General features: G+C 45.1%; 1 protein-coding gene across 11 annotated transcripts in view; it reads left to right on the top strand.

Annotated features, from left to right (window-relative positions):
* The first annotated feature begins 2,424 nt into the window (after nt 1–2,424).
* FAT3 (FAT atypical cadherin 3) overlaps nt 2,425–17,866 on the top strand; it is a 402,153-nt gene continuing 386,711 nt past the window's right edge. For all 11 annotated transcript variants that reach the window (XR_007903072.1, XM_051779182.1, XM_051779179.1 and 8 more), the window contains exon 1: nt 2,425–2,594. The gene's annotated coding sequence lies outside the window, so the exon portion shown is untranslated. The remainder of the gene's footprint in view (nt 2,595–17,866) is intronic.

Below are 17,866 nucleotides of genomic sequence, written 5' to 3'. Positions count from 1 at the left end.
AAGCTCCAGAAGAACAACAGAAATCATTACCATGCTGGTAGGATTGATTAATTAGGAAAACTGCATTAACTGCTTCTACTAACACTCATTAGCATTTATACATTGTAAAATCCATTAAAGATATGTGTAAATAACTTTCCTAAAGTGACAAATAAGGGTGCCTGAAGGGTGCAACATGATGTTACTGTTGTTTTCCACTTGTGTGGGTTTTGCATTGCAAGAAACACATCTGCATTGGCTAAGAAAACCAGCAAGGGGGAGTTGAAATAGAAAGAGGACACATGGAAGGCACCTTCTGAGACAAGTTTGCCATAAGAGCGAATGAAAGCTGTATTTCAGGGCACATTTTAATGGGGCTAAACAGGGGATGATAGAATATGAGATTAAATCCAGAGTACTGCTACCGGGAAGAGTGTGGTTGTGGACAACACAGCCCCTTAGAGCCTCAGGAAAACACTATGAGGAGCAGGATCTCCCCCTCCCAGGTCTAAGGTGCAGAGCTGGACACCTTCTGGTTGGTTCCACTTTAGGAATGGGGCAGCAGAAGCAGACACACTCAGAAAGCATCTGCGTTGGCCCAGATGCTATCTGTCAGTGCCTTTTGTTTCATGATAGGAATTTCTGGGTAGAGGACTTTCAAATAATGTGGTTTAAATTTAGAAAGTGACCATTCAGTTATCAGTGCAGTTGAAAATTATAATAAAATGGAGTCAAATAACTCCAAAATACTGGTCAAAAGATTATTATCTGTGTAATGTGTGTTTTCTGGAGTTCATGTGCATTTATCAAACATTATTTTTAGTCTGAGTTTCAGGAGACTCGTGTTTAGTTCTTGGCTCTGCCACAGACTTCCTGCATGACCTTGGGCAAATCGGTTTCTTTCTCAGTACCATCTGCAGCATAATACACTTTCCTCCCACTCTAAATTTGTCTTATTGATGTGGATTATGGGCTTTTTGGAATAGGACATCTCCTTTCTGTGTTCATTTAGTGAGTGACACAGTGAGGCTCTGAACTTGTGACTTCTAGACAGCTTTATAATGCACAATTTGGAATAGGACATCTCCTTTCTGTGTTCATTTAGTGAGTGACACAGTGAGGCTCTGAACTTGTGACTTCTAGACAGCTTTATAATGCACAAGATCACCTTCCATGACCAATGCAACCAGGTGGTGGGTATAAAATCATTAACTCTATTGTAGATTTTAGACAAAGCTGGGCTTTGTTACATGCTTTCATTGCAGAATTTTTAATTTTAGCTGCTACATTTTACAAGCAGTTTATGTATTTATTTTCCTTCTTATTTTTCACAGTGCAGCCCATGCCCTTCTGCTTTGTGGTTATTACCCTGGTCCCTGTGATTAGTGTGGAGTTGCTGGTTGGTTTTGTTTGCTTACTTGTTTTTTCACCTTCACACTAAATTACAGCAGCAGATTGCCTGGGGCATGAGTGTTTTATGGAATCAGTGACAGGCACTACACTGCCAGTCCTCACAGGGACCTTCTTACCTGTACTTTTGGTTTAGCAGTTGTGACCTGCAGCCAAGTGGGAGGCATGGACAAAGTGAAAGAACAGGAGACTAGAAAACAAACAAAATTAGCAGCATTTCAAAGCTCTTGCAGAGGAGAGAACAGTTGAAGGTAAAAGAAGGAAGGGGGGGAAAAGAAGGAAAAAGAACATGAAAGTGATTTCTCTCTTTCTTGAAGGAGATACCCGGTCAGGCAGCAGCCTGGGCTCCACTGCTACTGAAGGAAATGAACTGAACAGATGATCAAACAGGTTCCTCATCACAACATCCTATTAAAATAGGCAGCATGAGAACTTGGATATAAATTCACAAGTGCAGACGGCATTAAATACATTTCCTCCCTACTAAAGCCAAAGAGAGCAGCTCTTTGGACAGGTGTAGCTTTCACAGCGGAGTGTCGCAGACTATCGCAAACGTGCGGCTCAGTCGCCTAACTACGCTCAGAGGCACGTTGTAACCGGGCTGGTACCCCGGAGCCTGCCCCCGTGCTCGGACAGCGGCCAGCCGGGGCTGACCGCTCGGGAGTAGGCCGGGCGGGGGGCTGCACAGCGAGGGGACCCAGCTCCCACCGCCCCCCGGCACACCGGCGGGGCTCAGGGTGCAGGTGAAGCCGCGCCGATCCGGGCAGGGACGGGGGGGGTGAGCGCCCGACCGCCCGGCGGCAGGAGAGAAGCGGCGACCCCCGAGGGCCGCGCGGGAACACTGGGCGGCTCGGCGCTTCGCCGGCAGCGGATGACCTTGGGCGAGTCCCGTGGAGAACACACATTCCGGGAGCGCCTCCTCGACCTCCCCGGAGCCGGTGCCGGGCGGTGGGAGCCCCGCGGCGGGCGGGGCGGGGCGGGCGGTGGCGGCGGCGCGGTCCCTCCCCGCGGGCGGGAGGCGGGCGCGGGCTGCGCTCCCGGCAGGCTGCGCTGGTCTGGGCTGCGCTGGGCTCGGCGCGGCGCCGGGCGGGGGTCGCCCCACTTCGCTCACTGCCTGTCTCCCGCCACAGCCCCGGCGGCGCCTAAGGCGGCATGGAGACCCGGCGCGGGAGGCCGCGGGCCAGCGCCCGGAGCTGAGCCGGCCGGTGCGTACTCGCCTGGGGCCGGGGAGGGGCGCCGAGGGGATGGCGGAGAAACTTTCCGCCGGGCAAACTCGGCGGTGCGCGGGGGCGCCGGGGGCTGCGGCCGCGACTCGGGGAAACTTCTGCCTCGGGGACTCCGCCGCGGCGCCGTCTCTGCACTGTTCCCGTGTCCCGCTCCCGTCCCCGCTCCGCTCCCTGTCAGCGGCCGGTCGCGCTCCCTCTGTGCCGTGCAAGGTGCAGCGGCGGGCGGATGCCCCCGGTGCGCTCCCCGTTTCGCGCGGGGGTTTAGCTCGCAAGTAGGCAAGAGCTGGGTTTTCATGTTTGAAATTTTCCTCACTACCTTTTCAGTTATTCTTTTTTGTTGTTTTAAACTTGCAGCAGGGAGCGAGCGAGGGCAAGAGGGGGTGTGCGTGTCTGTCGCTGCTCTTCAGCTGCAGTTGCTCTTGGCTGAGCCTGGGGACTGGCTGCAGCTGCTTGGGATGAGGAGAGACTAATGTTACCGGGAGACCTGCCTGTTCGTATTTCGTTTTGTCTGTCTGTCTCTCTGTTTTTTCCTCAATGTTTTTAGGAGGAAGGATTCGCCTTGCCCTCCCTGTTCGCAGGCTCCAGCGCCGGGGCGCTGTTTGGACCTGGGAGAGCGCCCTGTCCGGGGACAGCGGGGGCAGCAGCCATGTCCCCCCCGCCCCTGCCGGGCTTTGTTGGGACTGGTCGCTCCGGGCTCCGCGGAGCAGAGGCAGGAGGGTCCCCATCCCCTCCGCGCTGTCGGGGGACTGCCCTCTGCGTCCCAAGGGCGCCCGAAACTCGGCGCCACAAGGGTGTGTGAGTGTCTGTGTGTCTCCGTGTAAATATATGTGTGTGCAAGGCCAGAGGCATGCCCGGAGTGTGCATCTGTGCGAAGGGAACTTGCTCCGGCTGGGGATGGGTTAAACGTGGTTCGCCCAGCTCTAACTTCTATTGAAAGGAAGTAATCCAGCCTCCCCTGCCCACTTTTTGAACCTCACTGGATTATTTACAGAAGGAAAAGAAAGCCACAAGGAATGCATCAGTGGGTGCCTTTTCCTTTTTTTTGTTTTTATTTTTTTTTTTATTTTTGCCCGTGTGGGGTTCATACCTTTGCTTTGTCGTCGGGACGATTAAGCGTTGCCGAGTGTCCTTAGTCCCAGGTCCAATTAAAATAAATACAAGTAAATGGGACATAAAGGCAAGTCAGCGCTGGCATCCCGGCAGAGGCACTAAAGCATCAAGTGTGGTTAAACGGAAGGGACTCAAGAAAATGAATGCTTCTCTTCGTGCTCGTTTGCTTTCCGTTTGCAGCGCTGTCAGACAGCTTAGCGAGGTGCATCGTTTGATCAGGATTCATGTATTCTTAACCAACCTCTGTCCAGCAGAAAGAAAGAGGGAAAGAAGGAGAGAAAGAAATAAAGAGAGAAGGAGTCCTCTGCATAGGCTTTTTAACTTATGTCTCATTTAGCAAATGCTTTGCTTTATGGAATTTGGGTTGAGTTCTCAGCAAAGGAATTAAAAATCAGGAGAGGGTGAACTATGAGGAATGCAGAGCAGGATTGCTGCACCATTTCCTAGTTGCTGCCTGGAGTCAGTGTTTTCGCTGAGGACTCATTCCTGGTCTGGAGCAGTTGTGGGGATGGTGTAAGCATTAGTTGGGAAAGCAGAACAAGGCAAAATAGCCTGGCTAATTGTTGTCTTTTTTTTTTTTTTTTTTCCCTGCTTACAATCAGAGGGCTTATCCTTCAGTTGAACAAAAATTTACTTTTGTTGCTTGGAGAGGACTTGGTGGTGGATGCAAGGAGAGAAGGAATGATCCTTCCGGAGCCAGGTTGCCTTTGGAGAGTGCTGCTGAGAAAGAGCTTACAGGTGTGATACTTGCATTCCAAAAACACTGGAGTCTTGTTGAGAGAGCCAGGTAGGAGCCAGGGTACTTCAGCGCTGTAAACTGGGGATATCCCTCTGTTTGATCCTTTGGTGGTGCTAGTGTTGTAGAAAATCAGCAGGTTGGCTGTACTTGCCTTGATGCAGCAAATCATACTTTTATTTATTTTTGTTCCTGTTTTTTTTAAAGCTTGATTCTTAACATAGAATCTGTTGACATTGTAATGACTGTGCTCCATACCTGTGTGCTGATGGTATGCAGGATGATTCCTGAACTGTGTGATATGTTACTGTGTTCTTATCCTATGTGCCGGACTGTGATGGGGTATAGCACTCCCATTTTCCTTAAGTGCTGGCTTGCTCTATTTCTGAGGCAAGGCTCTTCTGTTCCACCACATTTCATTGTCATGGCTCCTACCATGTTGCACTATTGTGACCTGATATACTCTGGTTGATGGATTCTGTCAAATACAATGAAATAAGCAATTAGGAGAGAGTTAGGGTGTCTAGCCATTGCTTTTTAGGAGCAGTTTGTAGCTGCTGTTCCACTACAGATATATTTCTGTGCTGAGTTCTGAAATGTCCTCTGACACATGCCAACTGCAGCCATACTGCTTGTATTTACTGACAGGTTTTTCTGAAGGACAGAAAGTTGGTTAGGAAAAGATTTGTTTTAGAACGGTGTGCCAATATGAAACATCATGCTTCTGGATCCACATTTGAATCCCTTATAGGGTCTTCAAGTGTCTTAAATTTCTTAACTATTTGATGAGTATTTGGTTGCTTATGTGGAGGGTTTCATGACTTCTGCCTGCAGTTCATAACACAAAAGCTTTTGGCGCTGTTAAGGCAGCCTTACTGTGCTGGCTGGAAGTCCCAAGGCAGAATGAGCAGGCACTCAAAATTGCTGCAACAGAGGTGAAATCCTGGCTGTGCTGACTTCAGTGGGAGTTTTGCCATAGATGACAATGGGCCAAAGCTTCAGTCCAGAAGTAGTTCTTCCTTCTTGTTGGTAATCCTGCTGTATGCTCTAGGGAAGCTTTTGCTTTTCTACTGCCACCCAGACTGTGTCTGTTAGGCAGAGAAGATAGAAGTCTCTTAGGATGTCATGCTGTGTCTTTCACAAACACAGCATTCCTGGGAAGGAAATCAGGGTAGATAGGAGTGGAAACAAAACCCCAAATGTGGACACATGCTGATTGTCTCGTTGCTTGTGTCCTGAGTCATTCCAGGAACACAGATCGAGAACTCTGAACTGAGCACAATTAGCTTCTTGAAACTGCAAGGAGGGATCTGTCAGTGACTGTAGCCAGTGCGTCCCCCAGTCCCTGCTTCTGTATTTGCAAATTATCGGTTTAGTGACAGACATTAAATATGTGAAGCAACAGTACATTCATTAATTCAACCCTACTTAGCCTGAGCACACTGAGTTTTCTGTGTGTGTGTGATCTAGTGAGCTATTCTCAGAGACACTTCATATATTTAGCATCCAGATGAATTTTTGTGTTAAATGACAGCGACAAAATGGAAGTGTTTGATACCTTTCTTCCACAACTTGGAAGGTATGTGATACAGAACGTCAGAATATGCATTTAATCAGTGCTGATTGAAAGCTGGTCCAGGTCATGGCCATGTAATGAAACTGAACTGGTCTTTTCAACAGGAATGTGTTGCTCCAGTTTATTATATTCAGTGGAATAGAAGAGAGTTTGTTAATATATAACAAAAACGTTGACTGGGAATGAGGTATTTGAATCTCTCTGATTTTTAAAATTTTTTTCTTTTTACAGTGGAAACACTTTGGTCTCTGTAATTCCAGTGCAGACAGTTTTTCTTTGCAGTACATTCTTCTACCGTGCATTCACCCCAGACTTTTTGGTATTTTACTTGTGTATGATGACAAAAGAAATGAAAATATAAACTAATGTGAAACTAAGTAGCCTGTCTTGCATGTGCATTCTTATTCCTTACTTTTAAAGACTTAAATAAGGAGAATATTTAAACTGTTATAAATTACAGCTTATTAATGTCTCTTAGCTTTTTTGCTATGAGGATTTATGCATCTAAAACAAAATTCTCATTTTCTCATTTAATTGAGATAAGTGTGTAGGCCTCATTTTATCCCAGTATAAAAGATTATATATATTGTAACAGGTATCGTATTAGACCCTGAAGTCACACGAGTCGTTAACATCTGAATGTGTATGTCCGGGCAGTTAAGTTTTGGGCACTGTTAGTACTGTCAGGATGCAAAAGATGGCAGTGCTGTGAAGAGGGATCCAAGCAAACCTCGCTGGGCTGTTGTTCAAACCATTACTTTGAGATCTGCATGGACTTCCAGCTTCTGGGTTTGCGGTTTGCTTTTTTTTTTTTAATAAGTGCAATTCAGAGAATTGATGATAATTATTATTATATACTTTGCTCTGAATATTGTCTAAACCTTAAGTACTGTATTCTCTTCAGTGCTTGAACTCAAGGGCTGAGCTGGAGGGAGGACTTGCTGGGTGCTGGACTAGAATATGCATCCAGTGGTGGTGGGAGAGACATGCTATTCTTATCTTGCTTATTTTTCTTAACTTCATATGCAATGCTACAGGCTTGGGGCAGAGTGGCAGGAAGTCTGCCTGGTGGAAAAGGACTAGGGTGTACTGGTTGACAACAGCTGAACATGAACCAGCAGTGTGCCCAGGTGGCAAAGAAGGCCAATGGCATCCTAGCTTGGATCAGCAATAGTGTGGCCAGCAGGACCAGAGCAGTGATTGTTCCCCTGTACTCGGCAGTGGTGAGGCCACACCTTGAATCCTGAGTTCAGTTTTGGGCTCCTCACTCCAAGAAAGACATTGAAATGCTGGAGCATGTCCAGAGAAGGGCGATGGAGCTGGGGAAGAGTCTGGAGCACAAGTCTGATGAGAAGGGACTGAGGATGCTGGGTTTATTTAGCCTGGAGAAAAAGAGGCTCAGGGAAGACCTTCTCATTCTCTACAACTACCTGGAAGGAGATTGTAGCCAGGTGGGGGTTGATCTCTTCCACAAAGTAGAAAACCATAGGACAAGAGGAAATGATGTCCAGTTATGCCAGTAGAGGTTTAGATTGGATATTAGGAAAAACTTCTTCATGAAAAGGGCTGTCAAGCATTGGAAGAGGCTGCCCAGGGTTGAGTCACCATCCCTGGACGGATTTAAGGAGTGTGTAGATGTGGCACTTGGGGACATGGTTTAGTGGTAACTTGGCAGTGCTGGGTTAATGCTTGGACTTGGTGATCTTAGAGGTCTTTTCCAAACTTAATGATTCTGTGAAAACTACAAAATACAGGGTTATTTTGGGTGAAATTGGTGTTGCATGGGATTAGTAGCAAGGCTACCACCAATATGAAAACTTCCTGATTTCACTCTTTTTTTTTTTCTTGAAAGAATCAAGAACAGACCTTGAGTAGGGTTGCAGGGATGTAGAGAGATATAGAGGTTTGTGTTGGAAAATTCTCCATTGTCTTATTGAGCTGTTGTTGTTTTTGCTGATGTTCTTGGTGTATGAGCCTGGCTACTATAATAATTATACATAAACTATGCCTGTACTGTCTGTCATCCACAGTAAATCAAAGGCATGGACCCTGCAGGCACTTAGAGCAAGTTAACACAAATGAAAAACACCATTGGCTTTGCCTAGGAGAAAATATTTTATTTCTTTTTCCTAGATGATGACACTACTAATTGTATGGCTGTCAGTGCATGAGCATAACTTCTTTTGACATCAGTGAGTGTTGCCTTGATCATTACATGTTTGCCAACACAGTGCAGTCTCTGCTGCAAGGGTTCAGTGGTGCTGTCCCTCTACCTCTGCACAGTGCACTGCTCCATCCTTTGGCTGTGGAGGTGGTCAGAGAGATGTGGCAAAATGTGGGGTGGCTTCTCTGGACTGAGATCCTCCTTCCTTTTTTACTATCTAAGCAGATTTCTCCCTGCTTTTGAAAAGCACCCCTGATTTTTAGAATTATTTTTAAATGGGTTTAGCAGCCCATTCTTAGATGTGCTGGGCTTTCCAGGCAGGTAGCCATCAAAAGGCTGAGTTAGATCACTTCTGTCTTCAGTGGAGCTGGTGGTGCAGTTTAATGCTGACTGTAGTAAGAGTTGGTTTTGGGCCATTCAGAGCTCTTGAAATCCTGCCCTGCAGCATTTCCAGCTTCTTAGCTTGGTCCTGTAGAGCATCTGGGGAGGGGGAAATAGTTTTGATGGCTTCCTGTAGTGCTGGTGAGAAATGATCTGTCACCAGCTCTGGAAATGCACAACACAACTTGTCTCTGCTTGCACTGTGCAAACCAGCCATAAATAATGTTTCTTCCATGTCTTTACAGACTTCAAAGATTATTCCAACTGTTGCAGGAAGCCTAGTGAGAGAAGGTAGCTGCAAGTTTAATTGTAGCTTCAGGACTTTAGCTCAATCAAAATCTAAACAATCTGATAAAAATTACAGACACTTCAATGTTGTTAAAGGTTAAAAGCAAGCCCTCTTCAGAACAACTATTAATGCTTTACATCTTAAAATAAAAGAGTTTATTAATATTTCTAAATAACATTGAACATACATTTTTGCCTTCAAACCATATGAGCACTTCGCATGATAGTACAGATTATATTTGATGATAAGTGCATATAATGACAGCATAAATGTCAGTTTTGCTATCAGATATGTTGCATTGATATCTTTTTAATATTAAACATGATTATGTCCCACATTGCTTAAACAAATCACGGCACCCAGAGTCTTAAGAGGATGTCTTTGTGTTCTGCCACAGGGTGAAATTCTTTGTTGAGTCTTCATATTTTGTGCAATCCTAGAATGGTTTGTATCGGAAGGGACCTTATAGATCAGCTAGTTCCAACCCCACACTGTGGGCAGGGACACCTTCCACTACATCAGGTTGCTCAAAACCCATCATCCAGTCTGGCCCTGGAACACTTCCAGGGATGGGGCATCCACAGCTTCTCTGAGTAACCTGTTAGAGTGCCTCACCACCCTCACAGTAAAGAATTTCTTCCTAGTATCTAATCTAAACCTACCCTCTTTCAGTTTTAATCCACTACCCCTTGTTCTATCACTACACTATAAAAATTCCCTCTGCAGCTTTTTTTTAAGCTCCCTTTAGGTACTGGAAGATGCTAGAAGTCTCCCCAGAGCATTTTCTTGTCCAGGATGAACAGCCCAAATTCTCTCAACCTGTCTTCGTAGGAGAGGTGTTCCTGTCCTCTGATCATCTTCCTGGCCCTCCTCTGGACTCACTCCAACAGGTCAATGCTTTTCATGTGCTGAGGATCACAGAGCTGGAAGCAGTAGTCCAGGTGGGGTCTTGTGAGCAGAATAGAGGGGCAGAATCACTTCCCTCAACCTGCTGGCCATGCTTCTTTTTGTGAAGTCCAGGATATGGTTGGCTTTCTGGACTGCCAGCACACATTTCTGGCTTAAATTCAGTTTTTCATCCACCAACACCCCCAAGTTCTCCTCATGGCTGCTCTCAGTCAATTCTTAGTCCGTGTGTGCTTGGGATTGCTCTGACTCATGTGCAGGACCTTGCACTTGGTCTTGTTGACCTTCATGATGTTTGCACAGGCCCACCTCTCAAGCGTGTCTAGGTCCCTGTGGATCACATCCCTTCCCTCCAGTGTGTCAACCACACCACACAGCTCAGTGTCATTGGCAAAGCTGCTGAGGGTGCCCTCAGTCCCACTGTCCACGTTGCTGACAAAGATGTTAATGCTGGTCCCAAAACTGACCCCTGAGCAATGCCACTCCTTACTAGTCTCCACTTGGGCATTGAGCTGTTAACTACAACTCTTGGAGTGTGACCAACTAGATAGTTCCCTATTCATCAAGTGGTCCATCCAACAAATCCATGTCTCTTCAGCTTAGAGATAAGGATGTTACGTGGGACTGTGTCAAATGTTTTGCACAAGTCCAGGTGGATGATTTCTGTTGCTCTTCCCTCATCCACCAGCACTGTGTCCCCAGAGTAGAACGCCACCAGATTTGTCAGGTATCATTTGCCCTTGGTTAAGCCATGTTGGCTGTCACCGATTACCTCTGTATTTTCCATGTGCCCTAGCATGGTTTTGGGGAGGATCTCCTCCGTGATCTTACTGGGTACAGAGGTGAGACTGACCGGCCGTATTTTCCTTGGTCCTCCTTTTTAATCCAGCAGTGGGAACTTCACGGGCCTGCCATTACTTCTCAAATACGTTGGACAGTGGCTCAGCTACTTCCTTTGGCCAGTTCCCTCAGGACCTGCAGATGCAGTTCATCAGGTCCCATGGATTTGCGCAACGTCAGGTTCCTTAGATGTTATTGAACAGATGTTCTCCTGCAGTGAGTGGTTATTCCTTCTCCCAGTCCTTGACTTTGCCTTCTATGACTTGGGCGGTGTGACTGGAGCACTTTGCAGTGAAGACTGAGGCAAAAAAGTAAAGAGTACCTCAGCCGTTTCAATATCCTGGGTAACCAGGTCTTCTGTTTCCTTCTGGAGAGGGCCCAAATTTTCCCCAGTCTTCCTTTTATCACTGGCTTACCTATAGAAGCTTTTCTTGTTGCTTTTTGAATCTCTGGCCAGATTTAATTCTGTCAGTTCTTTACTTTCCTAACTGGCTCCCTGGCTGTTCAGACAATCTCTCTGTATTCCTTCCAGGCTGCCTGTCCTTGCTGCCACCCTCTGTAAGCTTCCTTTTTGTGTTGTAGTTTGTCCAGGAGCTCTTGTTCATCCATGCATCCATATTTAAATAATTATTTAATAATTTTGAGATCTACATGTTTGGGATGGGTTTGGTTAGGTTGTTTGGTTTTTTTTTGAAAGCTGGTGTTTGAAATTCTGTCATTCATATTCTGTAAGTGACAATTAGATAATAACAACTCGGGGCTGCAGTCAGGTTAGTGAAGTTGCTGCTTGCATGTCTGCATCTTTGTGGTGAGATTGCATGTGAGGCGGAATTGCCAGCTTGTGTTGGGATGACCTAGCTTTATGGATTTTCACTGCAGTGCAATGCAATGATGGATACACTGGTAGTCAATAAACTCAGAGCTGAGGTTTTACATAGACATTTTTTCCAGAGGCTTTCTTTGATATCTTTTAGTCAAAATTCAGACACCACTATTCACCATTAGGATTTTCAAGGAAGCATAATTGCTGATTTCCTTTAGAGAAGACTAACCTTTTTTGTTTTTGTTCTTGCACTTCGTAAGAAAAAAAAAAAGACAACATTTTCTATTTCTGCTTTGCCCCAGGTAGTGGGCGTCCATATTATTGCAGTGGTCCATAACTAGAAAAACACTGTACTACCCAGAAGGAAATGTTCCTTTGGCAGAGAAGCTAGAGGATTGGGTGGAACAACAGTAGCAGTAATTATTACTATTGTTATTTTAAGCTGGAGGTTTTCATTCAGGACCAGGATGCAAATAGTGAAAAGGCAACTATTGCTTTCCAGTAGCCCAAAGTCTTCCATGTTGTCAGATACTGAATAACTGGAGGGTGACATGAGGGTGGCATAGTGATGGTAAAACCTTCTGGCACTTTTGCCACTTACCTGGACCATGAAGGCTGGATAATTCTGTGAGTTTTCATGGAGCAGGCTGGTTTTAAGTCTTACTATTGACTTTCTATGGGTGAATACAGTCCTCTCCAAATGAGGTGTGAGCTTTGGATCACCTTGGATGCACTGAACAAGGCTTTGCCAGCTTGCCTTGCTGCCCTGTTCAGGCTGCTGGCTCGCTTCCCTCAGCTTTGCACGGCAGCATCTGTTTGGGAGGTTCTTTACCCAGCATGGTTTGTGCAGGGAATATGTAAAGATGCCCATAGGGCTCCTTTGGTGGGTTTACTGCATTAGTAAAAAGCGTTGTGATTCAGATCTTTAGAACTATAAACAAATTTTCTATGTGCTTTTGCAGCCATATCGTGCGGTCAGGAGTAAATGGTGAGGTACGTATGCTGCTGTCAGGGCTTTGGGGATTGACCCTTGCCAGTACGTGATGTGTCTGTTTGGCTGTGGTTTGTCTTTGGGTGAGTTTACACGGTGAGGTTTAGCTGGACTCATGCTGAGTCCTGGTCCTCTGAGTTTGCACAGTGCATGCTGGAGCTCTGCATTGGAGCAAACCAGCAAATCATGCTGACAGAGAGAGCCTGAAGGGCCCTGCTGGAAATGAAACCTGTGGTGATTCCCTGTGGATTATCATGCTATAGGGAAAAAGACCTGCATACCATGTTAAAGCAGCAGGATGCAGAGCTTTCTTTCTTTCTCTCTGCCTCCTCAGCTGTTTCCAGAAGCTGCATTCTGAAACATCCTTCCAAGAACTGTTTCTTTCTGTTCTTAGTGGTTTAGTGACAGCTGAAATGATTCTTTAACAAATATCAGTTGATGTACAGCTGACTTTTTCACATGTAGATGGTGAGCTTGGAAAGTCTAAGGAGAAAGTGAAAGGAAAGAGAGAGAGGATTTCAAGTTAAGTAAGGAGTGAGTAGAATGTACTTCCATGTCTGGGCATGGGTTAATGACTGTTGATTAGCAAAGGATGGGGAAAAGAAACAGTGTGAAGGGGCAGTTTTCTGATGGTAGTGACTGAATAAAGGAATATGGAAGATTTGTGGTCCTGGACTATGCTAGGTACCTGACTGGGGAGTGGGGAGAGGGAGGAAGATGATAGGAAACTTCAGCTGTATTTGCCCTTACTTTAACTGTTTTTGTTGGGGTTTTTTTAAGCTGTCTTAAATATCTAAGATTTCCATCTTGGCTAAAACAACATAGCTAATGTCTTTTTTGGCATTCCTAGATTGACAAGCCTAAAATGTGCTTTCAGACTTAGTTTTTCATTGGCTAACTTTCTGCAAGTGGAAAGTATGTCTGGACATAGATTCTGACAGACAGTGATGTACAAAGGATCTGGCTGAGACTGAACCAAATTTGACTCTTATCAAAATTTTGGTAATTTTGAGAATGCTTTATCCCTTATGCTATTGGTTTGTTGTTTTGTCTATAAAAATGAAGGTGATGGTAATAATAATAAAAGCTATTTTTCTACCTATTCCCAGAAACTTTGAATAAAGCATTATTGTGATAGGCAGATGAGCTAAAGAAGTGTTACTGAAGAAATTCACATCACTTCTCTCACTAACTCTTCTGAGAGATTTCCTTCTGGCTTCACAATTTCTCTGATGCACAAGTTCTTCTTAACCCAAGCTTTCATAACATGAATTCCATCACTCCTTCAAATGTAACAGTCTATTACAGTCGGCTTGCAGTGTATGCCCTGCAAGGGATTCATCTGCCCAGTGGACTGGCCTGGCTCACATCCGCAGTAAGAGGGTCTTGGCAAACAGAGGGAAATTGAAGCATCCTGCAGTGTTCTCTTATGCATAAAATTTGCCTTTCTCACTTTTGTTGCTCTTCATCTACTGCATGTTCTTCTCCCAGTACCCAGCTGCAGTGAGACATCCTCAGTCCATGTAACAACATGAAAGAGAGTTTAGCCTTTTACATCAAAAGTAATTTGTCTCCTGATTGATGTGTTGCTGGAGCTGTAGGAGCATCATTTCTCATTTGGGTAGTCCTGTTGGGTATGTCAGCCCTGCATCTTGAGTGTTGGTCTCATGTTGCCATTAGGACCAAAACTCCAGCCAGAGGTCAAGCCCTCCACTGAGTTTGTTAATCCAATGTGGATTAACAATTAATTAACAATTAGTGAGTTTGTTAATCCATGGTAGTTGCTGGTGCTCCCAGGCAGCTGGGAGTTTATACAGCAGCTGTGTGCAGAAGGTGGGCTGGGCAAGGAGCTTGTCATGGCCACAGAGCATGCTGTCCTTGTGCATGCACTCTTGCAGATGCCCTTCAGAGGTTATATGGAAATATGCACTGACTTTAACAGGAATCATTAAGCAGAAATTATGTAGGCCATTATCCTGTGTGGAGTGGGAGTTCTTGTGCAGTGTGTGTGTACATTGAGGATTGTGGCTGTTATTGTGGTACATCCTTACTGTGTGATGCTCTTATATGTTTTAAAGTTCATAATAAGATTGGCCACCTTCAGGGTGCACTTTATGCATGGGCTATCTTTACTGTACTGAGGGCATAACTGTATTTGTTCCTGAAGGTCAGCAGAAGTCCTAGTTTCTGCTGTCCTCTTGGTTAAGTAGTTCTTGGCATTTGTGGAGCCGTTTTCAATCCACTGCAGTGAAACTGAGATTAGAATCTGATTTTTTGGATTTCAGACGAAAATAATAGTGACTTCTCGTGAATGTTCGTATCCCTGCCAGTAGAGGCTGGATGACTTAATCTCTGCATATATCAACATGTTGATCAAGTTTCACAGCAAAGTATCCAGGGCTAACTATAACAAATATTTAAAAATGTAAGCCTGGGCTGTAATTTAAAACCTTTCTTGGTTATACAGTTCTGAGTGTAATGGGAGTGACAGCTCAGGGCTGGATTTTAGGATAGCTTTATCTGCAGTAATATTCAGCTCCAGGTCTATCAAAACAACCTTCTAAAGCCAGAGCTGCCTGTGGCATGGCATTCAATCAAATATGCCTTAATAAAGTCAGTGTGAGGTTCCCTATCGAAAGGAAAAATGAAGTCTTTGAGAATATCTCCTTTTCAGATACCTGTTAGGAGGTCCCAGGGCTGAGATCCTGTGAAAATGACAAAGTTGCATTAATTTCTTGATGTGTTTCCTGAGAGAGATGGGGCTGATTGGTTTACTCTTTCCTTCCTTGTCTTTGGGCAATGCAAGGAGCATAAGGCTGAAGCCCATCTCATGGGTGGAGATGGGAGCAGAACCCTTTGCAAAGTGATTACTGAGGGGCTGCTATTTGTAGAACAGGATTTTAAAACCAACTGGCATGCAGAGCTGCATGCCATGCCTTGCAAATGGAGGTATTTCAACCTGCTTATTCCAGCAGGCCAACCTCAGGTGCAGCTGACAGGGATCAGGTGGTTTTTGAGACCTAATGCAGAAACGCCATAGGCTGAACTCGTCCCATCTTTGCCATTGCTAGCCAGAGCACTTCACTTGTAGTAATGTTATTTTGTCATGAGCCAAACAAAACCACAGAATTAAGCTAAAACCACACCAGACTATGGGTTTTAAAGCTATCAGTCAATCTGTTAATTTTAAAGAAAAACCTTTTTCTGGCTTCCTTTCCTGTACCGATTCTTTTTTAGCTCTTAACGTCTCTTCCATGGCCATTCAGGACTTGACTTTGACACTAGGTCACTGGGACAACAACAGGAATGAGGAGTGAGGGGTTTGCTGCCATTTACAAAATCAGTGACTCTTTTCTCCCTAAGAATTTGGACCCTGAGTTGGAGCAGACTTCATAACTGGCTGTATTGTGAACGTATAAACATTTGGCATCTTCTGTAATATCCAGACTTTCAAATCTTCCCTGAGATATTCACTTAATAGTTACAGGATGAAAAGTAAGTCTGCAGACCAACCAAGAAAACCATTTTACCATCCTTGTTCATGTGCCAGGGTTCTTCCCTGTGAAGCGAAAAGTGGAAATCCTGAAACACTGACAAGTGTGGGAATATTTCCCAAATTCAATTGGAGAGAGATGTTATTGCCTATCACCTTCAGGTCTTGTATTGCACAAGTCTGCAAAATCTCTGGGAGTTGAGTTTTCCATCCAGGTGTTAGCTTGTCTCCTCCCCAGCAGTAAGTCCCAAAGCTGTATCTCCTAGGAAGGGATGAGTACCGAGCCCTCACGCTCCATTTAAATGGACGGACCGGTACTCCACCTGCAGTGGTACTACACAGACACAGAATCCTGATTTGTTCTGGTGATAGCTTTCTTTAAGGAGTTCCCAGAAAATATTTAGTATATCTTGGTATTTAGTGCGTGGGTGTTTCATAAGATGAACCTTTAGAAGGAGGGAGCTTATGGAGCAGTTTGATAGGAATGACTGATAATGAGTCAAAATGCTGCTAAGCAGCCCTGAGCTGCTGCTGTCTGGTATGGTCCTGCTGGTTGTCACAGCCAGCTCCTTCTGGAGGCTCGGTTTTACCAACGTACTGTAGACACAGCTTCAGCCCATAAACATGTAGTGTTTCACTGATAAATATCAAAAAGCTTCATGAGTTGGGACAGGATTCTTACTCCCATTTTAGAAATTAAGAAATCAAGGCAGAGGCAAGTTGAATTGATTTGCTCTGTGGCCACATAAAGGTTAGGAGTTGAGTGAGATAAAAGATCCAGCTATCCTCAGATTTTGATGAGCAGCAGACCATGCTCAGCAACTCTGCCCGAGAGGGAGAAGACACAATGAGGAGTTTCCTTTAAGTGGGAGCTTTTTACTTACTATACAGCTGGTGGAACCAGGAGGAGACCAGTCCTGAGATGGGTTCAGTGCAGTTGCAGCCCCCTAAACTCCCTTTGTGGTGGGTATAGCCCTCTTCTCCATTTCGTCATAGGCTGACTGATAAGCCTCATCCTTCCACTGAAACCCTTATCTAATGTGCTCACTCATTTTGTCTAGGAACAGAACAACACAGAGATGAGTGTAAGATGTTCTGGATCCACATTCTTCTGCTACCATTTTCTTTTATGTTAATCCACCTTGGCTGAAACCAAGAATCACCTGCATTTTCTCTGAAAAATGAAGCTTTGTGATTTCAGCCTTTGGGGCTCTCCTTCCTCTTGTAATTTCATTTAATTTGCGCTGTCTTGGACTATCCTTGAGCAGAATGTGCATTTATGTATATAGTGGGGAATACCCAAGGGAAGAGAGCAACAAAGAAGAAAGCTGCCTTGCTGCTCCTGAGTCCCTCCTGCAGCGCAAGCCCTGGCTACATCCTTGACTGTGCATTGCATAAGCTTTGCCCAGCACTGCAGTGCTAACAGAGTGAGTCATGTTGGTTATGGCGCTGTGCAAGTTGATTTAACTCAACGTTTACGTCCCGCTCTTCCCTTTCCTATAAGAGACAATTAATAAGTGGTATTTCTCTAGAGAAAACTGATCCAGACTTTAAGGTAGTCAAACATCACCCATGACCTTTCACAGAGGTGCAATTTGTCCAAGTCCAGGGAACTGATGCCTGACCCCGAAGAAGACTCCTGGGCTCCTTATCATCATCAGAGCTAGAGATAAAGGAATTGCATGTATGAAAAGTCACCCTAGCTTAGTAACAGAGGCCCCCTCTATGGTTAATGATAAGCACTTCCAAGTGGGTTTCATTCCTCCCTTCCCGTGTATCTGGCAAGGCAGTTGGGATGGGTGATTCATGCTGCTTACATTGATTAGTGGCAGTGGAGTTGACTAATTTAGATTTGATTCATAACTTTTGGCTGGCTGACTCAAATGAGAAAAATTCCTCACTTACCATCTTGAGTGAGTTTAGTGACCTCCAGTAGTGGCAC

Source organism: Manacus candei, unplaced genomic scaffold, assembly GCF_025592945.1.
Source record: "Manacus candei isolate 608988 ecotype Guabito, Panama unplaced genomic scaffold, ASM2559294v1 h1tg000014l, whole genome shotgun sequence".
Lineage (NCBI taxonomy): Eukaryota > Metazoa > Chordata > Aves > Passeriformes > Pipridae > Manacus > Manacus candei.
The sequence above is the reverse complement of the archived record's forward strand: the minus strand, read 5'-3'. Positions and strand labels throughout refer to the sequence as shown.